Genomic DNA, 24989 nt, shown 5'->3' on the forward strand with positions numbered 1-24989 from the left:
ATTCTCATTCCAGATATTTGGGCATACCATTCAGATTGAGTTCTGAGAGAGTTCTACACTGTTGGATGTGCTGATTTCTGGGTAGGATTTCGTCCAGGCTGTATGTGACCATTTGGGTAAGTGGACAATATACAAAGAAGAGAATATTTATTGCTTTGTTTCATTGGTGTGTGAGAGAGCGAGAGAGCAACCTTTTGCCCTTGAACAGTGTTATCAACTGTCATAATATGATACCTTGCTATCCAGACTCTGAAGGAAGCCATTGACTTTTTCTATTATTATGTATTAATTGCAATAATCAGGCAGATAAGGCATTTGTTTAAGTATATTCGTGTAAAAGACATTGGCTATCTTGGTTCTCTGGTTCTTGCCTCCATCCAAATAGAGTCATTGTGCCATTAAGATGTACAACTCGTCCTTGCTGATCGGATACTCTAGTACCATTGGCCAACATTATGCCCATATCTCTCTAAATGATTTCTATTCATATGCCCACCCAGATGCCTTTTAAATGTTGTAATAATACCAGCCTCCAACACCTCCTCTGGCAGCTCATTCCATACATGCACTACCCTCTGTGTGAAAATGTTCCCCTTGGGTCCTTTTTAAGTCTAACCCCTCTCACCTTAAACCTATGCACTCTAGTTTTGGACCCCCACCACCCCGGGGAAAAGACATTGGGTATTCACCCTATGCTTCAAACTGTTCACTTTTTTTCGTAAGTCTCATCCTGTATACCTTAACAAAACATACCCTTTATTCTTCTGTCATTTATGCTTAATTTGGGGAAATGTGAGGCCAATGTTCACCACCTTCCCCAGTTCCTTTCTCCAAACCTTCCTGCAAAGCCCCATGATGATGTATTGACTATTTAGTGGACTAGTAAGAACATCGTGGATAGACTTCAACCTGCATGCTTATGGTGCGGTGATAATGCCCCATCTCTGAATTAGAAAGTCTGCATTCAAGTCCCACTTGAACCAGAACTGTGTGATAATATCCCTGAACAGGTTGATTAAAATAATTGTACTTGACCATAACATGTAGGAACAGAAGTAAGCCATTCTACCCACTGAGCCTACTCTGCTATTCAATGAAATGGCAGTTGATTTGGTAATCCTCAATTCCACTTTCCTGCCTTTTCTCCATAAGTTTTGATTCCTTACTGATTAAAAATCTGTCTGCCTTGGTCTTGAACATACATAACGACTCAACCTCAATAGCACTCTGCTGTAAAGAATTCCACAGATTCACTACTCTACTTCTACCTTGTAGTTGAGAAGAGTTAGGGCAGAAGTAAAAGATGGCGTGACTGTTTGCATAGGTAAATACGACGTGACACAGACAGTTCCCATCACATTGAAATCATTGAAATACAATGACAAACCCGTTAAAGTAAGGATAAGGCAGTATGCCGTGCAGTGATCAGTTAAGAGAGGTTTTCTCCCTGTATTATAATCCTCACTAACTTGCACATAATTTTTAAAAATACATCACCAGCAAGGCCAACATTTGTTGCCCATCTCGAATTGCCTTTGAACTTGCTGGACCACTCCAGGGTCAGTTAGAAGTCAGCAACATTGCTGTGGATGTGGAGTCTCAAGTAAGCCTGACCAGGTAAGGACAGCAGATTTCCCTTCCTAAAAGATATTGAAGACTCAGACGGGATTTTACACCAGTCAGTGACCGATCAGTCACCTTTCTGGAAACAAAGTTGGAGGTGAGCCAGCAAATGTCCTGCACCCATAATGCACTGCATGATGGGGACCCAGATGTGTGCAGAGTGGGAACTCCAGCCCGTTGTAATAGGAAGACTCAGCCTCTGGAACTGCTATCCAGACTGATTGCCAAACAGCTCCAAAAGCCCTGGAGGCATCAAGCTCTCCACCAGGATTGCAGGCAGACCGATAAAGGAGGCTCCATATGTGAGAACTAAGTAAGGCTGGATGTAGGCAGGGAACTTTGGGAAAAGGGGTGGTTTGACACCTAAAGGAACGGGATAAAAGGGTTGGAGATGTTTCAGGTAGGAAGGAAGTGGGGTTCTATTGTAGTGGAGATGGACCAAGAGGCAGAGAACACTCTGCAAAGGTAATACACCCCATTCCCTTTCCACTATTTAATAACAGGCTGCCAAATTACACCCTTCTGCCCATGCCAACCGTGTATTGATATGGTCAGGATAATGTTGGGCTTAACTAAGAAGGTTGCCCATTAGTGGAAGCATCTTTTCAACATCTACCTCGTCAAGCCTCCCAGATGCATTGATTTGTTAAAAACTTTGTCCCTCATGATAGAAAACTGTTGCAAGACCATTCCTCTTATTAGCAACTTATTTATCAGTTATCTCTAAGATGTGTATAGTATTCTCCACTGCAAGCACTGATGAAAAATATTAGTTTAAAGTAACTGCCATTTCCTTGTACTCCGGTATCAATACACCAGTTGTATCTCCCAGGCGTTCCATACACTTCAGCTCCTCTCTCTCTTTTAATACATTAGTAGAAGCTCCCTTTTTCTGCTGAAGGGTCTAGGCCCAAAACGTCAGCTTTTGTGCTCCTGGGATGCTGCTTGGCCTGCTGTGTTCATCCAGCTCCACACTTTGTTATTTCTAGTAGAAGCTCCTGCTTTGTTTTTGTATTTCTTGTAATTTTATTTTCATAAGCAATTTTCTTCGCTATTATGAGCTTTTTAGTTACATACTGTTGATTTCTAAAATACTCCCAAACGTCTTGTCTACCACTATAATTCACAATTTTGTATTCCTTAGTTTTGGGTTGGACATTCTCCTTGAACAGCTTTGTTAATCACAGTTCATCCTTCTCACTGAGTCCTTCTTTTTGACTTGAATACATTTGCCTGAGCATTATGAAGCACCTTCCTCAATGTCTGCCACTGCCTATTGACTGACCTTCGTGTAGTCTATTTTTCCATCATATTTTAGATAACTTTTTCTTCAAGCTTTTGTAATTGCCCTTATTCAAGTTGAGAAATTCATGTGAAACCCAAGTTGCTCACCCTCAAACAGAATTTGAAATTTGACTATTGTATCAGAGATAATGGGAACTGCAGACGCTGGAGAATCCAAGATAACAAAGTGTGAAGCTGGATCAACACAGCAGGCCCAGCAGCATCTCAGGAGCACAAAAGCTGATGTTTTGGGCCTAGACCCTTCATCAGAGAGGGGGATGGGGTGAGGGTTCTGGAATAAATGGGGAGAGAGGGGGAGGCGGACCGAAGATGAGGAGAAAAGAAGATACGTGGAGAGGAGAGTAGAGGTAGGGAGGGGATAGGTCAGTCCAGGGAAGACGGACAGGTTAAGGAGGTGGGATGAGGTTAGTAGGTAGGAAATGGAGGTGCGGCTTGAGGTGGGAGGAAGGGATGGGTGAGAGGAAGAACAGGTTAGGGAGGCAGAGACAGGCTGGACTGGTTTTGGGATGCAGTGGGTGAGGGGATGAGCTGGGCTGGTTGTGGGATGCAGTAGGGGGAGGGGACGAACTGGGCTGGTTTTGGGATGTGGTGGGGGAAGGGGAGATTTTGAAGCTTGTGAAGTCCACATTGATACCATTGGGCTGCAGGGTTCCCAAGCGGAATATGAGTTGCTGTTCCTGCAACCTTCGGGTGGCATCATTGTAGCACTGCAGGAGGTCCATGTTGGACATGTCATATAAAGAATGGGAGGGGGAGTTGAAATGGTTCGCGACTGGGAGGTGCAGTTGTTTATTGCGAACCGAGCGGAGGTGTTCTGCAAAGCGATCCCCAAGCCTCTGCTTTGTTTCCCCAGTGTAGAGTAAGCCACACCGGGTACAATGGATACAGTATACCACATTGGCAGATGTGCAGGTGAACCTCTGCTTAATATGGAAAGTCATCTTGGGGCCTGGGATGGTGGTGAGGGAGGAGGTGTGGGGGCAAGTGTAGCACTTCCTGCAGTTGCAGGGCAAGGTGCCGGGTGTGGTGGGGTTGAAGGGCAGTGTGGAGCGAACAAGGGAGTCATGGAGACAGTGGTCTCTCTGGAAAGCAGACAAGGAAGAGGATGGAAAAACGTCTTGGGTGGTGGGGTTGGATTGTAGATGGCAGATGTGTCGGAGGATGATGCATTGTATCCGGAGGTTGGTGGGGTGGTGTGTGAGAACGAGGGGGGTTCTCTTTGGGCGGTTGTGGCTGGGGTGGGGTGTGAGGGATGTGCTGAGGGAAATGCGGGAGATGCGGTCAAGGGCGTTCTCGACCACTGGGGGGGGAAAGTTGCGATCCTTGAAGAACTTGGACATCTGGATGTGCGGGAGTGGAAACCCTCATCCTGGGAGCAGATGCGGCGGAGGCGGAGGAATTGGGAATAGGGGATGGAATTTTTGCAGGAGGGTGGGTGGGAGGAGGTGTATTCTAGGTCGCTGTGGGAGTCGGTGGGCTTGAAATGGACATCAGTTACAAGCTGGTTGCCTGAGATGGAGACTGAGAGGCCCAGGAAGGTGAGGGATGTGTTGGAGATGGCCCAGGTGAACTTGAGGTGGGGGTGGAAGGTGTTGGTGAAGTGGATGAACTGTTCGAGCTCCTCTGGGGAGCAGGAGGCGGCGCCAATACAGACATCAATGTAACGGAGGAAGAGGTGGGGTTTGCGGCCTGTGTAAGTGCGGAAGAGGGACTGTTCCACGTAACCTACAAAGAGGCAGGCATAGCTGGGGCCCATGTGGGTGCCCATGGCCACCCCCTTTGTCTGTAGGAAGTGGGAGGAATCGAAAGAGAAGTTGTTGAGGGTGAGGACGAGTTCGGCTAGGTGGATGAGAGTGTCAGTGGAGGGGGACTGGTCAGGCCTGCAGGACAGGAAGAAGCGGAGGGCCCTGAGGCCATCTGCATGCAGAATGCAGGTGTATAGGGACTGTACGTCCATGGTGAATGTGAGGTGTTGGGGGCCAGGGAATTGGAAGTTCTGGAGGAGGTGGTGGTCGTGGGTGGTGTCACAGATGTAGGTAGGGAGTTCCTGGAGCAAAGGGGAGAAAATGGAGTCCAGATAGGTGGAGAAGAGTTCGGTGGGGCAGGAACAGGCTGAGACAATAGGTCGAGCAGGGCAGACACCTCCCCTCGGTTCTCATATTCCGCTTGGGAACCCTGCAGCCCAATGGTTTCATTGTGGACTTCACCAGCTTCAAAATCTCCCCTTCCCCCACTGCATCCCAAAACCAGCCCAGTTCGTCCCCCCCCCCCCCCCCCCCCCCCCCCCCCCCCCCCCCCCCCCCCCCCCGCCCACTGCATCCGACAACCAGCCCAGCTCATCCCCTCCTCCCACTGCATCCCAAAACCAGCCCAGCCTGTCTCTGTGATAATGGGAACTGCAGATGCTGGAGAATCCAAGATGATAAAGTGTGAAGCTGGATGAACACAGCAGGCCAAGCAGCATCTCAGGAGTAGAAAGATAGGCCAGACAGTGGCAGATGGAGTTTAATTTAGATAAATGTGAGGTACTGCATTTTGGAAAGGAAAATCAGGGCAGGACTTATATACTTAATGATAAGCTCCTGGGGAATGTGGCTGAACAAAGAGACCATAGAGTGCAGGTTCATAGTTCCTTGTAAGTGGAGCCACTGGTAGATTGGATAGAGAATAAGGTGTTTGGTATGCTTGCCTTTATTGGTCAGTGCATTGATTATAGGAGTTGGAAAGTCATGTTGTGGCTGTTCAGGACATTAGTTTGGCCACGTTTGGAGTACAGTGTGCAATTCTGGTCTCTCCCCTTTCGGAAGGATGTTATGAAACTGGAAAGGGTTCAGAAAAGATTTATGAGGATGTTGTCAGGGTTAGAGGGTTTAAGTTATAGGGAGAAGCTGAATAGGCTGGAGCTATTTTCCCTGGAGTGTCAGAAGCTGAGGGGTGACTTTATAGAGGTTTATAAAATCATGGGGGGCAAGGATAGGGTGAATAGCCAAGGTCTTTTCCCCTGGGTGGGGCAGTCCAAAACTAGAGGGCATAGGTTTTCAGATGCGAGGGGACAGATATAAAAGGGACCTAAGGGACAGTTTTTTCACACAGGATGGTGTGTGTATGGAATGAGCTGCAAGAGGAAGTAGTGAAGGCTGGTACGATTACAACACTTAATAGGCATTTGGATAGCTATATGAATAGGAAGAGTTTAGAAAGATATGGGCCAAATGATGGCAAATAGGACCAAATTTATTTTGGATATCTGGTCGACATGGATGAGTTGAACCAAAGGGTCTGTTTCTGTGCTGTATATCTCTATGACTGTATGATTCTATAACGGTCTACTTCCTCTTCCATGTCACTCTCATAATCTCCGTCATCTTCCATTGCTTTAATCAACTGACAACATTTGAGGAAATATGTCATCAAGAGCCTTGGCAAAGTCAAGATCAATAGGAGTTGGGGAGAGTTCTGTACAATAGTGTGACTGTAAGGTTTAATATTCAGAACTATTTGAATAATGCTTACTATAATGATGATGTAGGAAACTCAATGGTAGAGAGACCTGAAGGGAGTTTGATCTTACCTTCAACAAAATTTGGCAAATTTCCATAAACCTACACATGTATAATTAATCTGTTACTTTGTGAATTGTATATCCCCTCAGCCATATCTCCAAAGTGTGACTAACTGTGTGTGCCGGGGCGGCACTGTGGCTCAGTGGTTAGCACTGCAGCCTCACAGCGCCAGGGACCTGGGTTCAATTCCCCCCTCGGGCAACTTTCTGTGTGGAGTTTGCACATTCCCCCCGTGTCTGCGTGGGTTTCTTCCAGGTGCTCCAGTTTCCTCCCACAGTCCAAAGATGTGCAGGCTAGGTGGATTAGCCATTCTAAACTGCCCATAGTGTTCAGGGGTGTGTGGGTTATAGGTGAATGGGTCTGGGTGGGATACTCCAAGGGGCGGTGTGGATTTGTTGGGCCAAAGGGTCTGTTTCCACACTGTAGAGAATCTAATCTAATCTAACTGATGTGCAATGCAGTGGCAACTGCAAGGACCCCAATAAACTTTACATTCACGCACCAAGAAGACTGAGAGTGAAATCTGAAATTATGATCCTAAACTGCAGAATCTGAAAAGATCAGTGAGTGGAGAAACACCAGAATTACTTCATTGTCAAAAAGGAGCCAGAGAGATTGAGAAAATGAATTGCAGTAATCACAGCCTTCAAGATGGACAGCCAAGAAAGGAATCGGGGAGCAACGAAATTGATTTAGTGGCACATTTGGCAGCACTGGAAGATCCAATTCCTCAAAGGCACGCTAAAATAAAAAAAACATTTGTGAAGCCGCAATCAAATGTTGGTGGTCTGGTGATCAAGAGGTAGAAAGGAAAAGTGAAATGCAAAAGTAACTAAAAGCATTTAATAGTCGAGGAACAGGGAGGAAGTGATTGCTCATGTAAACAAATATCAGGCTGTTTGCAGCAGGGCATTAACTAGGGAAAGATGGTGACCACATGGGAATCACTATCAGCCTGAAGAAGCATGAGAAAGCTTCCAGTTGTTGAAGGAAGATTTGAAACCAAGTAAACTAACTAGAAAAGCCATGAGTTCTAAATTTAAATTGAAGGCAGGAAACACTTTATTTTTGTGGATGATTTGCCGATACATGACAAGAGGTTGTTGTTCTGGTCTCATGTTGGACACAGACCTTGGAGAAATTTCACCAAAGTAGCATGAGTATCCCGAAATGTTCAGGATTGGCTTCTGTGTACCAGGAATATTGAGATTCATATAAGGGTAATTTCTTGATATCTGCCATGCAGAGTGCACTGGCCAGAACAAAGGGAATGTCTTATCTCAATTCAGTTCCCACCCAGACCAGTAGAATGTCTGAGTATACTTATTCATGATTAATGGCAAGTCCTACCCATTTTGCATTAATTATTTTTCTGACTGGATTATGTTTAAATGACTATGCAGTATGGCCACTGAGACTCTTCTGTCAAACACAGCAAGAGTCATGTTAGACTTGAATTGTCATCTCTGTCTCTGTCTCTACAAAAGGAGATTTTTAAAAAATCAATCTCTCAGCTTCCTAAATGAAAAAAACCACTGCTTGTTCACTCTCAAAACTTCCTAGTGTAAACAAATTCCCTGTTCTAAAAAAAATTATGATGGGTACAAAAATAGCTGCAAATTAATCTTTGAACTGCTTTAGATACCCAGAATACCCAAATGTCACAAGTTCACAATTCAAAAATCCAAAGGAAGTGATGTTAACATATATATAAATCACATGCTTTACTGATATCCTCTAAGGAGTTTTTAAATTCACTTGAGAGATATCAGCAGCTCTGCTGGGTCAACATTTATTGCCTGCCCTAGTTTCCCTTCAGAAGGTGGTGGTGATGAGCTGCTTTCTTGAACTGATGCAACCGTGTGCTGTACGTAGAGGCACAATGTTGAGGGAACTCAAGGATTTTGACCAAGCAACACTGAAGGAACGGTGATATCTTTCCAAATCAGGATGGTGAGTGGCTTGGAGAGGAACTTGTAGGTAGTGGTGTTGCAATGTATCCCCAGTCTTTGTTGTTCTGGATAGAAATGTTTACAGTTTTGGAAGGTACTGTTTCAGGAACCATAGTGATTTCTGCTGTGCATCTCATAGATGGTACACCCTGCTAATACGTTGGTGGAAGAAGTGGATGCTCTTGGATGGTGCCCAACTTCTTGAATGTTGTTTGAGCTTCGCCCATCCAGACAAGAGGGGACTATTCCATCACACGTCTGACAGGCTTTGGAGAGTGAATCTCCATGTAAGGTTAGTGGAAAAAGGAATTGGTATGTTGGTATGATTTGGAAAGTACTGTCTGAAAGAATTGTGGAAGCAGATTCAATAGTTACTTTCAAAAGGAAATTGGGAAAGTACTTTAAAGTGAGAAATGCAGCACTGTGAAGAAAGCTAGCTCTGTAGTGTCTTTCAAAATGTCAACACAGGAACAAAGAACCAAATGGTTTCTAGCGTGACTTGATTTTAGAATACCTAACATTCAGTACCTTCCTTTAAGAATCAATTGTTAGACCACTATATAACTTTAAAAGTGGATAATCAGAACTCTGTTTTCGACCTATTTTAGACAGGAGTCCTTGGCAAACTTTTTTGTTGCATTTTTGTATTCCTTCGCAGGAAGTGAGTGTCTTTAGTGTTTATTGCCTATCCTTAAATGCTGATGTGAATGTTCCAGGTCGAGTTCAGAGGAAGGTCTCTCGACCCAAAACATTAACTTTGATTTATCGCAACAGACGCTGCCAGACCTGCTGAGCTTTTCCAGCAATTTGTTTCCTCTAGATTATTAGTCCTGGTTTCTTGATTCCCAGCAGTAATCTCGATCCTATTAATCTGTATACCCATGCCAATATGAACAAGACATCTAATTCCATTTGAAATGGCCTGCACAATGTATTCCTGGTGTCCACAAACTGTGTAACAACCCCTCCAAAGTGAATCATTGCCTTTTTTTGCAGAGTATAAGGTAGATATGAGGACCAATTTCAAATGATTGCCATTTTATCATTGTATCCCAGCAATTCTTTATAATTTCTGCTGTTATTTTGTCAGTTGTGGGCCTCCAGCAGTCTTCCTCTATGGCTTATTTGACTTCTTTTAAGTGCCAAATTGTTGGTTCTTCTATCTCAACTTATCCTAGGTATGTGCAAACAGAATTGTGTCCTTTTTATTGCATTTTTAAAAACTTCAGTCATGAGTATAAAATGAACACAAGATGTTGCTGTAAATCAATCTTAGTTCCTGTTTCATTGTTAAACAGTCGATGCCAGGCTGATGGAAGGTAGAATGAAGCATAGTATGTCTGGTTTATGACCTTTAGGCCTCAATATGAAGAACCGTAAGTCTGGTTTATAACCTTTTACCCTCAATAAACTTCAATAACTTGGATTACACTGCCTTGCTACACCAAGTTTGATGCTATTCCAGGAGTTATGTAAAGCAGGAAAGCACAGAATATTAATAAGAATAGACATAGAAACATATAGGGACCAGAGTAGGCCATTCAGCGCCTCATGCCTGTTCTGTCATTAATAAGTTCATGGCTGATCTGTGGCCTAACTCCATATAACTGCTTTTGGCCCCTGTCCCTTACTATCATTGCTTTATGAAAAAGTTGTCAATCTCAAATTTAAAATTAACAACTGATCCAGCATTCACTGCCATTTGTGGAAGAGAATTCCAAATCATATTGGATTTGGTGCTTGGCAATGAACCAGGCCAGGTGTCAGATCTCTTGGTGGGAGAGCATTTTGGTGATAATGCTCACAGCTCCCCGACCTTTACAGTAGTCATGGAGAGGGATAGGAGCAGACAGTATGGGAAAGTAGTTTTTTGGGGCAGGGGCAATTACGATGGTATTAGGCATGCACTACGGAGCTTAAATTGGGATCAGATGTTCTTAGAAAAATGCACAACAGAAATGTGCAGGTTGTTTAGGGAACAGTTGCTACGAATACTGGATAGGTTTGTCCCACGGAGGCGAGGAAAGGATGGTCAGGTGAAGAAACCTTAGATGACAAGACATGTGGAACACCTAGTCAAGAGGAAGAAGGAAGCTTACTTAAGGTTGAGGAAGCAAGGATCAGATAGGGATCTAGAGGTTTGCAAGGTAGCCAGGAAGGAACTGAAGAATGGACTCAGAAGAGCAAGAAGAGATTATGAGAAAACCTTGACGGTTTGGATCAAGGAAAACCCCATGGGGTTCTATGCTTATGTGAGGAGCAAGAGGATGGCCAGCGTGAGAGTAGGGCCAATCAGGGATAGTGGAAGAAACTTGTGCGTGGAGTCAGAGGGGGTAGGGGAGGTCCTTAATGAATACTTTGCTTCAGTGTTCACCAGTGAGAGGGACCTTGATGTTTGTGAGGACAGCATGAAACAAGCAGATATGCTTGAACATGTTGATGTTAAGAAGGAAGATGTGCTAGAAATTTTGAAAAACATGAGGATAGGTAAGTCCCCCAGGCCAGAGGGGATATACCCAAGGATATACACCTTCTATGGGAAGCGAAGGAAGAGATTGCTGCCCCTTTGGCAATAACCTTTGTGTCCTCACTGTCCACTGGAGACATACCAGAAGATTGGAAGGTGGCAAATGTCATTCCCTTGTTCAGGAAAGGGAATAGAGATAATCCTGGAAATTACAGACTGGTCAGTCTTACTTCTGTGGTGGGCAGATTATTGGAAAGGATTCTGAGAGATAGTATTTTTGATTATTAGGAAAAACACAGTTTGATTAGAAATAATGGCTTTGTGAAGGGCAGGTTATGCCTCACATGCCTTATGGAATTCTTTGAGGATGTGACAAAACACATTGATAAAGGTAGAGCAGTGGATGTGCTGTATATGGATTTTAGCAAGGCATTTGATATGGTTCCTCATGGTGGGCTCATTCAGAAAGTAAGGAGGCATGGGATTCAGGGAAATTTGGTAGTCTGGATACAAAACTGGCTGTCCCATACAAGACATAGAATGATAGTAGACGAAAAGTATTTGGCTGGAGCTTGGTGACCAGTGCTGTTCCACAGACATCTGTTCTGGGACCTCTGCTTTTTGTGATCTTTGTAAATGATTTGGATGAGGAAGTAGAAAGGTGGGTTAGTAAATGTGCTAATTACACAAAGGCTGAAGGGGTTTTGGACAGCATGGAGCGCTGTTGTAAGCTTCAACGGGACATTGACAGGATGCAGAGCTGGGCAAAGAAGTGGCAGATGGAAATCAACCCAGAAAAGTGTGAAGTGATTTGTTTTGGCAGGTCAAATTTGAATGCAGTATACAGGGTTAATGACAGTATTCTCAGCAGTGTGGAGGAACTGAGTGATCTTGCGGTCCACATCCATAGATCTGTCAAAGTTGCCACCCAAGTTGATAGGTTTGTAAAGAAGGCGTATGGTGTGTTGGCTCTCATTGGCGGGGGAATTCAGTTTAAGAGCCGCAAGGTAATGCTGCAGCTCTATAAAACTCTGGTTAGACCACACTTGGAACATTGTGTTCAGTTCTGGCCACCTCATTATAGGAAAGATGTGGAACCTTTAGAGAGGTTGCAGAGGAGATTTACCAGGATGCTGCCTGGACTAGAGGACAGGTCTTGTGAGGAAAGGTTGAGGAAGCTATGGCTTTTTTCATTGGAGCAAAGAAGGATGAGAGGTGACTTGATAGAGGTGTACAAGATGATGAGAGGCATAGATAGGGTGGATAGCCAGAGACTTTTCCCCAGGGTGGAAATGATTATTATGAGGGGGCATAATTTTAAAGTGATAGGAGGAAGGTGGAGGGGAAATGTCAGAGGTCTGTTCTTTACACAGTGATAGGCATGTGGAATGCACTGCTGGCAGTGGTAGTGGGGTCAGATACTTCAGAGACTTTGAAGCGACTCTTGGATACGCATACAGAGGATGAATGTAGGGTATGCAGGATAGATCACTCTTAGTAGGATAATAAGTTGGCACAACATTGTGGGGCGAAGCGCCTGTATTGTGATGTACTGTTCTAAATTTGAAGTTCTATAAATCTCTACCACTGTTTGTGTGTAGAAGTGCTTCCTAACATCTCTCCTGACTAGCCTGGCCCTAATTCTCAGACAATGCCCCCTAGTTCTAGAATCCCCAATCAGTGGAAATAATTTATCTAAGTTCACTCTGTCTTTTCCTGTTAATACCTTGAAGTCTTCAAGCAGATCATCCCTTAACCATTTGATTTCTGGAGAAAATAAGCCTAATTTGTATAATTTCTCCTTGTAATGTCTGAAGTCCAGGTATCATTTTTGTAACACTACTCCCAAGGCCAGTATATCCTTCTTTATGTATGATGCCCAGATCTGCTCTCAATACTCCAAATGAGGTCTAACCAGGATTTTGTATAACTACAGCATAACTTCTGCATTCTTACATTCCCGTCCTCTGGAAACAAAACTAAATCCCATCTTTTCAATTTACATTCTGCACGACATGCTTTGAGTTATTTGACAGTGATAATTTACTTTTATAAATTAAATATTATTATTTATGAAAAAACACTTTAAGCTGAAAGACACCCAGTCCAGGTCTGCATTGTGACTCCATGTATTGCAATGGTAGAGGCGAAATCCGAGAGGAAATTCACTACCCATTTATATTCCAAAAAAAATGGGGGAATTAAGTAGAAATGTGTGAAAATTTGTACCTAGTTGATAGTTTAGTAAGCAAATGTAATTGCAAACGTAATCATATCTAAAGTTGATACTTAGATATCCAAAATTTATTCTCCATGAGAACTTTAAGCTTAGTACAGCTAATTTGGTGTGAAAACAATTTTATTTAAATGTGACTAAGTGCAGGGAACTGTTTTTGCAAAGCACTAACACAAATAGAGCTGCCTGAATAAGTAAAACAAAACATTTCATAGATCATGGAAATCTATACAGGAATCATGCTAAACACTCAGCAATCAGCCAGGATCTGCTGAAAGAATAGACAAGTGGAATGTTTCAGGCAAGGATCCCTAATCAGAATGACCAGACTTGAGAAGGGTCCACACTGAAAACATTAATGTATGTTTATTCACAAGCATTGGGAAGATTCATATAGGGGTTTGAGAGGCATGGGCTATGACAAAGCATACAGCAGAATCAGGGGAGAAGTCCGGCAAGACCCGAATCAAAATCATGTCTTTTACTCGACACATTTGCAAGATGAGATTCTTGCCAAGCAACAGTGAGTTATCAATTGACGGGATTAGTGCTTGTTAAGCTCCTTGTTGTCAGCCCAACTCACTTGTATTACTATTTCAGGTTCTGATTCTTGTTAAACTTGCCCAACACACCACATGCTGGGTAAACCCTGAAATTGGAATCAGAATGGATACATGGCAGATTTAGCTTGCTCCAAACAACCCCTATATTGGACACCATCACCAACATCTCAAGACACACTCTCTGGACCCCAGCCACAAGCATTTCACATTCATGGACATTGGCATCCAACACATGCCAACTAATAAGAACCCTTATGGCACATCTCCGATCCACCAGCAAAAAACTTCAGCATTTCAATGCTGCACCAGTAACTCTCATTGTAATGCTACAGCACGGACACTGTGCTCAGGGACACACAGACAGGTTTTACACTGGACCAGACCATATCTCTACCTCTTCACTCACTCTCATAGTGCTCACTCATTCTGAATCCGCCTGGAATCTCACAGCATCCCTGTCTTACATTGCATTGCCTTTCTGCACTTTAACCCCTCAGTCATAGACATCAGAATCATATTAGTGTTGTCTCACCATGCCATTTAGCACAGACGCTAAGCTAGGAACCTTGTCATCATTGTCAGCAGGCCACTGCCCAGTCTGAAAGTATAGCCTTTGCTCAGGGTGTCCCATTGCAGCAAATCAAGGACAGCCTCCCATACCACTCTATCCCTGCTGGGCTGCCCCGAGTCAGAATACTCTCCTCATAAGTGGTTGAGGAATCAATTGATGGTCAGCCCAGCCACTTGTCTTCACTGTTTCCACCCGAATATGGACTGTTTTCTTGAAATACGAGACAGGCAGTGCAGCATGGTGCCTCAGTGGCTAACACTGCAACTTGGTGTCAGGGATCCCGGTTTGATTCCATCTTTGGCGGACTATCTGTATGGAGTTTACAAGTTCTCCCTGAGAATGTGTGAGTTTCCTCCAAGTCCTCCGGTTTCCTCCCACAGTCCAAAGACATGAGGCTAGGTCGACTGACCTTGCTAAATTGCCCATAGTGTCCAGGAATGTACAGACTAAGTGGTTAGCCATGCTAAGTATGGGGTGATGGGGATATGGTGCAGGGGTGGAATGCTGTTTGGAGGGTCAATGCAGACCCAATAGGCTGAATGATCTCTATGTGCACAGTAGGGATTCTGTGATTACAGAAGATGAAAGTGGGTGGCACAGCTGTTACCTATGGCTTAGGAACTGAGGTGTCCCGAGCAACTGAAAAGGGTGCGCAGAGGTGGTTAGTGTCATCAGGGGTTCGGGTGGGTGACAGTGAGAGAGAAAAGATCTTGCAGCCGGTATTGAGAATGGTCGAGCTTGAGCCTTATTGGGAGGTGGGTACAGCAGCAGAGATAGATTGAGTGTGAGATATCGCAGAGAAGAAGGTGACATGTGTGATAGTGGAGTGGAGAGGATCATTGACCTCTTTCTTACAGTACTGTGCATTCCTCTGACTTGAGATTGGTTTGAACTGAGTGGTAACCTCAGAGCAGCTTGACATGATCTTATTATCACTTACTGCTGGTCCTGTTTGGAAGAGGAAGTCCTGTGTTGGCACTGCTCTGACCAGTAAGCTCTACATGACCCTGTATAGCAGGGTGCTGATTTTCCCTCTTGACTGCCATGTGAGCGACAAATGTTAGGACCAATACAGGGCAGCTCCAGACTGATAATGGTTTGCTGGATGCACAATGGACCACTAAAATAACAAGGGATGCTGGTGAATTCAGAATATCCTCTGTATGGTAGCTTGTTCCAGGAATGCTGAGTGGTAAGATGGGATAGAATTGATACACCACAGAGGTATGGTAGACAATTAAAGAGGTGAGTTTGGGATGGTACGACGAGAATTCCTCCACACAACTTGCATTTAGTCTAAATATGTTAGAAATTGACCCATTGTTACTGACAGTCCACTGAACATTCCCAGAATATTTTTTATTATTGTTACGTATGAATTATATTTGAATGTACTGGGTTGTACACTTTGCTGAAAAATTTTTAAGAATATTTATTCATGGTCTCTAGAAGCCACTGGGTAGACCAGCATTTATTGTCCGTCACTAATCCCAACAACCAACAATGAGATATGCAGAAAATGCCTCAATAATTTTCAGAGGGAGGTATGAATGTGCATTGTTCATAATAAAAGTCAATGAAAATGGCCAAGGGACATTCCTTTGAATTTTCCCTCTTTCTCTCTTAGCTATTAGAATACATAAGGCCAAGCAATAAGCACAAATGATGAATATCGCTTGTTTTACTGTAGTTCATCCATTAACAGTGAACCTTAAGTTTCACCATTGCATTATTCAACAGTTTTTAAATGGTAAATTATTGTTCCTCCCTTCACTACCTTACCCTGGAACTTGGTCACTCTCAGCATAAAGGCTGAAGAATTGTTGGTTAAAGAACAAGAACAAAGAACAAAGAACAATATGGCACAGGAACAGGCCTTTTGACCCTCCAAGCCTGCCCCGACACATTTTGCCCTTCCATACTAAAACTGTCTTCACTTACAGGACCTGTATCCCTCTGTTCCTTTCCTGTTCATGTATTAGTCCAGGTATTTCGTGAATGCTACTATTGTGTCCACTTCCACCAAGTCCTCTGGCAGCATGTTCCAGGCACCCACCACCCTTTGTGTGAAAATGTGCCTCACACGTCTATTTAAACTTTCCTGCTTCACACCTTGAACCTGTGTCTCCTCGTAATTGAGCCTTTCAACCCTGGGAAAAAGTCTCATACTTTCCACTCTATCCATGCCATTCATAATCTTATAAATTTCTATCAGGTTGCCCCTTAACCTCCTACATTCCTGTGAAAACTACTCCAGTCTATCCAACCTTTCTTCATAGCTAAAATCCCCCATACCAGGCTGGTAAACCTTTTCTGTACCCTTTCCAAAGCATTCACATCCATCTGGTAGTGAGGTGACCAGAACTGTATGCAACATTACAAGTGTAGCCTATCTAAAGTTCTATAAAACTGCAGCATAACTTGTCTATCCTGATCCTCAATGCCCCTTCCAATGAAGGCAAGCATGCCATAAGCTTTTTCTCCATGATCTTATTTACCTGTCCTGCCACCTTCAGTGCTATGGGGAACTGCACACCCAGATCCTTCTGCATATCAATATTCCTAAGGGTTCTGCCATTCACTGTATAATTTCTACCTGTATTTGACCTTCCAAAATGCATCACATCACATGTGTCTGGATTAATCTCCATCTGTCATCTTTCTGCCCATGCCTCCAACTGACCTTTGCCCAGTAACTTCTGATTTAGTTTTATTGCACTGAACATTGTCATTTAGTTTTTGATTTGAATATATTTTGGACTTCATCTTTTCTGCTTTTTAAAAATATAAACATTTCTATAGTCTTATGATCTATATCCTGCTGTGTCCTCTGACAATGCTCCTCACTATCTGCAACTCCTCTGTCTTTGTGTCATCCACAAACTTACTAATTAGACCAGCTATGTTTTCCTCCAAATCAGAAGCTGAAGAGATGGGTGCACATTTTCCTCAGTTTCAATTTTGATAAATTGCCCTTAAACATGATCGCATCATTTGCTATACAGCCTTCCTCCCTGAAAGGCTGTGGATGCAAATACAAGCATGGACAAAAGCATTGACTTCCAATGGCCTGGATGGGTGCAGCTCCAACAACATTAAAGAAACTTGACACCATTCAGGACAAAGCAGTCCACCTGATTGTCACCACATCCACAAATATTCAATCTCTCCAGTATCGAGGCTCAGTGCCCTCTTCTAAATGGTAGATGTGTACCATCTACAAAAAGTGTTGCAAAAATTCAACAAGGTTCTTTGGACAGCTAATCCAATGATCACTTCCATCTAGAAGGACATGGATAGCAGATACATGGGAACACTACCACTTGCAGGTTTCCTCCAATCCACTCACCAACCTGATTTGGAAATATATCACCATTTTTCACAGATGCTGGATCAAACTTCTGGAACTCCCTTCATAATATGGTGGGTGTATTTGCATCAAAAGAAGGTCAGTGGTTCAAGAAAGCTGCTCACCACCAACTTCTCAAGGACAGCTAGAGACAGTGTCATCCAAATCCTCTGAATGAATTAAGTGCAAATGGAACTTTCCCAATTGCGATCAGTCAATATTGGTCAGTTAAGGAATTTGGAGCAAAGAACAGATGACTCATGATGTAAGAAATTTGTGGATCAAATCCAAGGGGCTGTGTTGCCTACTGTTACAATGTTCTTATGTTTGTAATAACGTTAATTCTATCTAATTGAGTTTAATGCAGAATGGGTGCCAGTAGCATATTGCCACAGATTGATTTCTTTGATATTCCTAAGTCTCTTTGAATGAAAAGTAAATCAAGGACAGCTTTTAACATACATGTTTTAACATATATTAAAGTTCCATTTGTGGTTCAGAGTTCCCGTTGTGAAAAAACAAGGGCTTCCTCCAGTCCAGGAGCAAGTACAATGACCAAGTATCAATTATTTTAAAAGGCAAAGGAAACAACTGCAGGAGGGATGTTCTCCCGCTTACACTGATATGTTGTTCAGTGCTGTAGGGAAGGGCTCAGCCTCAGGGCGGGCTTACTTAATACCCCCCACATGAGGACCTAGGGTAAACAATTCGCAATGAGTAAACATAAAACCAACTTTCAATGTGGAGGCTTAGAGTATCAAGGTGACTGGCACGTTTTAAACAATCTTACTTAGTTCATTCTTTCACGCTGAATATAGATATCCATGTTACTGTGGCAGGTGACTTCAAGGCTGAATGTAACAATAACTTGTATTTACATATGACTTTAAATATAAAACAACAACCAAGGCACTTGACAGAGATTTCATGTTTGGTCAATCAGATTCAACTTGCCTAGTTTAAAATTTAAACTTAGTGGGTAACTGGCAGACAACATTATCTGGTGCCTTCCCCATCAATACTTCCACCAGTGAAAACCAAAAGAACTGCGGATGCTGTAAATTGTGAACAAAAACAAAGTTGCTGGGAAAGCTCAGCAGGTCTCTCAGCACCTGGGGAGGAGAAAACAGAGTTAATGTTTCGGGTCTGGTGACCCTTCCTCAGATGTGATGGTGGCTGGGAAAACGTCAGTGTATATGCAGAAAATAGGGAGCTGGTTGGGTTAGGGAGTTTTGTTATACCTCTACCAGTATCCACTTGCCAACCAATCAGCATTCTCCTCTAATGCAATGACGTTTTCCCTTTGCTTTGGTGTTCTTATAAATCATCAATGATGTGGGTAAGATGAGTAGCTTCAATAAAATGTGTCTTTTCTTAACAATATTTTTGGAGAAGTAATTCCAGAGACTGGGACTTACATAATTAAAGGTGCACCTCTTGTAATGGTTGCACTTGCTAGGAATATAACTTACAGGATGAATTTGAGACTGTACTGTTATGTAAGGCATCCCTGGTGGTGGAAGATTAGAACCAGTGGAAGATTGTGAATGGGTTTTGAAGGTGGTGGTGGAAAGAGATGAGCAGGTAGGTGGAGATGAACCCAGAGAGAGAGAGAGATAAGAAAGAGGAAGGTAAACAAAGGGATTATGAATGGCAGGCCAGGATGGAAGATAAGATGAATAAATGATCATGAGAGCCGATGATAGTAGAAAATGGGTAGTATATACTGAAAGCAAACCGTATAATGTGAGGATATGTCTGACAGTGTGTGCAAAAGGGTTGGCTGTACTAAAAGCAGCCTATTTCATGTCAAGACTGTGTGTGAGATGGGTAAAAAACATGGAAGGACAGAATTAAGTGCTAAAATTATTGAACTCAATACAAAGTCCTGAAGGCTGCAGAGACCCCAAGCAGAAAATGAGATATTGTTCTTCCAGTTTACATTTGAATGTGGACTGCTTCAGCATCTGATGAATCGTGAATGGTGCTAAACATTGTGTAATCATCGGTGAATGTACCCGGTTCTGACCTGATTAAGGCCACTGATGAAGTATCTGAAGATGGTTGGGCCGTAGACACTACCTGACTGACTTTCAGTAACCATGACCATTACTTTTACGCTACCTTGAGAACGCTAACTAGTGGAGAATTTTCCCCTGATTCCTGTTGATTCCAGTTTTGGTAGGGCTCCTTGATGTCACACTTGACTTGAACATGGTTTTGATGTCAGAGGCTGTCACTCTTGCCTCATCTCTGGAATCCAGCTCTTTTGTACACATTTGAACCAAGGCTGTAATGAGATCAGGAGCTGACTGGCCCTGGCGGATCCTAAACTGAGCATCACTGAGCAGGTTATTGCTGAGCAGGTGCTGCTTGATAGCGCTGTTACTGACACCTTCCATCACTTTACTGATGATGCAGCATAAACTGACGGGCGGTAAATGATGGGCTGGATTTGACCTGTATTTTGTGTACGGGACACTCCAGGCCAATTTTCTACATTGTCACATAAAGTAAATTCTGGAGCACCAATGTGAAAGTACTGTGGCTTTAAGAGGTATATTTTGTCTGTTTTTTTTTGAAGACAAGTTTTAAATCAAAGGTGCTGAGCTATGCCAGCCTATAAAGTAAACAGCTTGTGAGGCCTAGGTTTTGTTTAAAGTAGAACAATAGAAGGAGCCTCAATGGGTGTGGTCAAGCTCTCTCAGAACAGCATTTTAGTTTAGTTTTTTCAACTGTGGTTTTAAAGAAGTGGAAGCTATTTCTTCCTTTGACAAAAGCAGAAGTTGCTGGAAAAGCTCAGCAGGTGTGGCAGCATCTGTGAAGAGAAATCAGAGTTAACATTTTGGGTCCAGTGACCCATCCTCAGAACACCTTTTCTTTCTCAGATGATAAGATGTGAGGCTGGATGAACACAGCAGGGCCAGCAGCATCTCAGGAGCACAAAAGCTGCTGTTTCGGGCCTAGACCCTTCATCAGAGAGGGGGATGGGGTGAGGGTTCTGGAATAAATAGGGAGCGAGGGGGAGGCGGACTGAAGATGGAGAGAAAAGAAGATAAGTGGAGAGGAGAGTATAGGTGGGGAGGTAGGGAGGGGATAGGTCAGCCCTGGGAAGACGGACAGGTCAAGGAGGTGGGATGAGGTTAGTAGGTAGGAGATGGAGGTGCGGCTTGGGGTGGGAGGAAGGGATGGGTGAGAGGAAGAACAGGTTAGGGAGGCAGAGACAGGCTGGACTGGTTTTGGGATGCAATGGGTGGAGGGGAAGAGCTGGGCTGGTTGTGTGGTGCAGTGGGGATAGGGGACAAACTGGGCTGGTTTTGGGATGCGGTGGGGGAAGGGGAGATTTTGAAGCTGGTGAAGTCTACATTGATACCATTGGGCTGCAGGGTTCCCAAGCGGAATATGAGTTGCTGTTCCTGCAACCTTCGGGTGGCATCATTGTGGCAGTGCAGGAGGCCCATGATGGACATGTCATCTAAAGAATGGGAGGGGGAGTGGAAATGGTTTGCGACTGGGAGGTGCAGTTGTTTATTTCGAACCGAGTGGAGGTGTTCTGCAAAGCGGTCTCCAAGCCTCCGCTTGGTTTCCCCAATGTAGAGGAAGCCACACCGGGTACAGTGGATACATTATACCACATTGGCAGATGTGCAGGTGAACCTCTGCTTAATATGGAAAGTCATCTTGGGGCCTGGGATAGGGGTGAGGGAGGAGGTGTGGGGGCAAGTGTAGCATTTCCTGTAGTTGCAGGGGAAGGTGCCGGGTGTGGTGGGGTTGGAGGGCAGTGTGGAGCGAACAAGGGAGTCACGGAGAGAGTGGTCTCTCCGGAAAGCAGACAAGGGTGGGGATGGAAAAATGTCTTGGGTGGTGGGGTCAGATTGTAGATGGCGGATGTGTTGGAGGATGATGCGTTGTATCCGGAGGTTGGTGGGATGGTGTGTGAGAACGAGGGGGATCCTCTTTGTGCGGTTTTTGGCGGGGGCAGGGTGTGAGGGATGTGTTGCGGGAAATGCGGGAGACACGGTCAAGGGCGTTCTTGACCACTGTGGGGGGAAAGTTGCGGTCCTTGAAGAACTTGAACATATGGGATTAGCGGGAGTGGAATGCCTCATTTGGGAGCAGATGCGGCGGAGGCGGAGGAATTGGGAATAGGGGATGGAATTTTTGCAGGAGGGTGGGTGGGAGGAGGTGTATTCTAGGTCGTTGTGGGAGTCGGTGGGCTTGAAATGGACATCAGTTACAAGCTGGTTGACTGAGATGGAGACTGAGAGGTCCAAGAAGGTGAGAGATGTGCTGGAGATGGCCCAGGTGAACTGAAGGTTGGGGTGGAAGGTGTTGAAGTGGATGAACTGTTCGAGCTCCTCTGGGGAGCAAGAGGCGGCGCCGATACAGTCATCAATGTAACGGAAGAAGAGGTGGGGTTTGGGGCCTGTGTAGGTGCGGAAGAGGGACTGTTCCACGTAACCTACAAAGAGGCAGGCATAGATGGGGCCCATGCGGGTACCCATGGCCACCCGCTTTGTCTGTAGGAAGTGGGAGGAATCGAAAGAGAAGTTGTTGAGGGTGAGGACGAGTTCGGCTAGGCGAATGAGAGTGTCGGTGGAGGGGGACTGGTCGGGCCTGCGGGACAGGAAGAAGCGGAGGGCCTTGAGGCCATCTGCATGCGGAATATAGGTGTATAGGGACTGTACGTCCATGGTGAAAATGAGGTGTTGGGGGCCAGGGAATTGCAAGTCCTAGAGGAGGTGGAGGTTGTGGGTGGTGTCACAGACATAGGTAGGGAGTTCCTGGAGCAAAGGGGAGAAAATGGAGTCCAGATAGGTGGAGATGAGTTCGGTGGGGCAGGAACAGGCTGAGACAATGGGTCGACCAGGGCAGGCAGGTTCGTGGCGTTTGGGAAGGAGATAGAAACGGGCCGTGCGGGGTTGGGGAACAATGAGGTTGGAGGCTGTGGGTGGGAGGTCCCTTGAGGTGATGAGGTCATGAATGGTGTTGGAGATGATGGTTTGGTGCTCGGGGGTGGGGTCATGATCGAGGGGGCGGTAGGAGGTGGTGTCGGAGAGTTGGCGTTTGGTCTCGGCGAAGTAGAGGTCAGTGCACCATAATACCACTGCGCCATCCTTGTCTGCGCGTTTGATGGTGAGGTTGGGGTTGGAGCAGAGGGAGCGGAGGGCTGCCCGTTCTGTGGGGGAGAAGTTGGAATGGGTGAGGGGTGGAGAGGTTGAGGCGGTTAATGTCTCGACGGCAGTTGGAGATGAAGAGGTCGAGGGAAGGTAGGAGGCTTCGGAGTGGTGTCCAGGAGGAGGACTTGTGTTGGAAGCGGGCGAAGGGGTCACTGGAGGGAGGGCTAGGTTCCCGGTTGAAGAAGTAAGCGTGGAGGCGAAGGCGGCGGAAAAACTGCTCTATGTCCAACCGTGACTATTCCTCCGCCTCCGCCGCATCTGCTCCCACGATGAGGCATTCCACTCCCACACATCCCAGATGTCCAAGTTCTTCGAGGACCGCAACTTCCCCCCACAGTGGTCAAGAACGCCCTTGACCGCGTTTCCCGCAACACATCCCTCACACCCCGCCCCCGCCACAACCGCCCAAAGAGGATCCCCCTCGCTCTCACACACCACCCCACCAACCTCCGGATACAACGCATCATCCTCCGACACTTCCGCCATCTACAATCCGACCCCACCACCCAAGACATTTTTCCATCCCCACCCTTGTCTGCTTTCCGGAGAGACCACTCTCTCCGTGACTCCCTTGTTCGCTCCACACTGCCCTCCAACCCCACCACACCCGGCACCTTCCCCTGCAACCGCAGATAATGCTACACTTGCCCCCACACCTCCTCCCTCACCCCTACCCCAGGCCCCAAGATGACTTTCCACATTAAGCAGAGGTTCACCTGCACATCTGCCAATGTGGTATACTGTATCCATTGTACCTGGTGTGGCTTCCTCTACATTGGGGAAACCAAGCGGAGGCTTGGGGACCGCTTTGCAGAACACCTCCGCTCAGTTTGCAATAAACAACTGCACCTCCCAGTCGCAAACCATTTCCACTCCCCCTCCCATTCTTTAGATGACATGTCCATCATGGGCCTCCTGCAGTGCCACAATGATGCCACCCGAAGGTTGCAGGAACAGCAACTCGTATTCTGCTTGGGAACCCTGCAGCCTAATGGTATCTATGTTGACTTAACCAGCTTCAAAATCTCCCCTTCCCCCACCGCATCCCAAAACCAGCCCAGTTCATCCCCTCCCCCCACTGCACCACACAACCAGCCCAGCTCTTCCCCTCCACCCACTGCATCCCCAAACCAGTCCAACCTGTCTCTGCCTCCCTAACCTGTTCTTCCTCTCACCCATCCCTTCCTCCCACCCCAAGCCGCACCTCCATCTCCTACCTACTAACCTCATCCCACCTCCTTGACCTGTCCGTCTTCCCAGGGCTGACCTATCCCCTCCCTACCTCCCCACCTATACTCTCCCTCCACCTATCTTCTTTTCTCTCCATCTTCAGTCCGCCTCCCCCTCGCTCCCTATTTATTCCAGAACCCTCACCCCATCCCCCTCTCTGATGAAGGGTCTAGGCCCGAAACATCAGCTTTTGTGCTCCTGAGATGCTGCTGGGCCTGCTGTGTTCATCCAGCCTCACATTTTATTATCTTGGATTCTCCAGCATCTGCAGTTCCCATTATCACCTTTCCTTTCTCTCTTGCTTACAGTTAAAAGCTGTGGGGGTGGGGGTAGGGTTGTTGGTAATGGGCTCTCTTCCTGTTACTGAAGTTGCATGCGAGCCGATCTGTTTGCATTTGTCAAGGGTGTGCTTATAGGATTTTACTATATTGGAACAGTTACTGTTTAGTAGTTAAATAGTCTATTATTCTGTTACATTTTGCAGTAAAGTTAACTTATTTCAATTTTTTTTGTATTTTAGCAATGATGCATGAATAAAGCGTAGTTTGCTACAAATCTGGTCGTTTAACCAACTGAATTGCATCTGGAATAAGATGCCTGGCACTTGCCTTTAAAATGAGAAAAGGTTAGGATCTAGTCTATCCTCTTAATATGTTTTGAAGGTATCTGGTCTGGTCCATAATACATGTCTTCAGTATTATTGCTGGAATGTTGTCCGGGCCCAAAGATTTTGCAGTTGTCCAGGTCCTCGAACCATTTATTGATATCATGTGGAGTTAATCAAATTGGCTCATGACTAATAGCACTAGAGAAGGTTGGGATTGATCATCTCCTTCGCATTCTGGTTGAAGATTGAGGAAAATGTTTCAGCCTTATCTTTTGCACTGGTGTATCAGGTTCTTCTGTCATCGAGGATGGTTATTTGTGAAGCCGTCTCCTCCAGTGAATTA

At 45.1% G+C, this 24989-nt stretch overlaps 1 protein-coding gene and 1 long non-coding RNA gene across 2 annotated transcripts in view; one reads left to right on the plus strand and one right to left on the minus strand.

Moving 5' to 3' along the window:
* The window catches only part of asip1 (agouti signaling protein 1), a 107413-nt gene that overhangs the window by 80856 nt on the left and 1568 nt on the right, over positions 1 to 24989 (minus strand). The gene's annotated exons all lie outside the window — the stretch shown is intronic.
* On the plus strand, positions 11 to 24664 carry LOC125461324 (uncharacterized). The gene is made up of 3 exons (XR_007249474.2): positions 11 to 116; positions 8583 to 8735; positions 24560 to 24664. It is a non-coding gene; the product is annotated as an uncharacterized LOC125461324 (long non-coding RNA).

Source organism: Stegostoma tigrinum, chromosome 19 (assembly GCF_030684315.1).
Source record: "Stegostoma tigrinum isolate sSteTig4 chromosome 19, sSteTig4.hap1, whole genome shotgun sequence".
NCBI classification, from domain to species: Eukaryota; Metazoa; Chordata; class Chondrichthyes; order Orectolobiformes; family Stegostomatidae; genus Stegostoma; species Stegostoma tigrinum.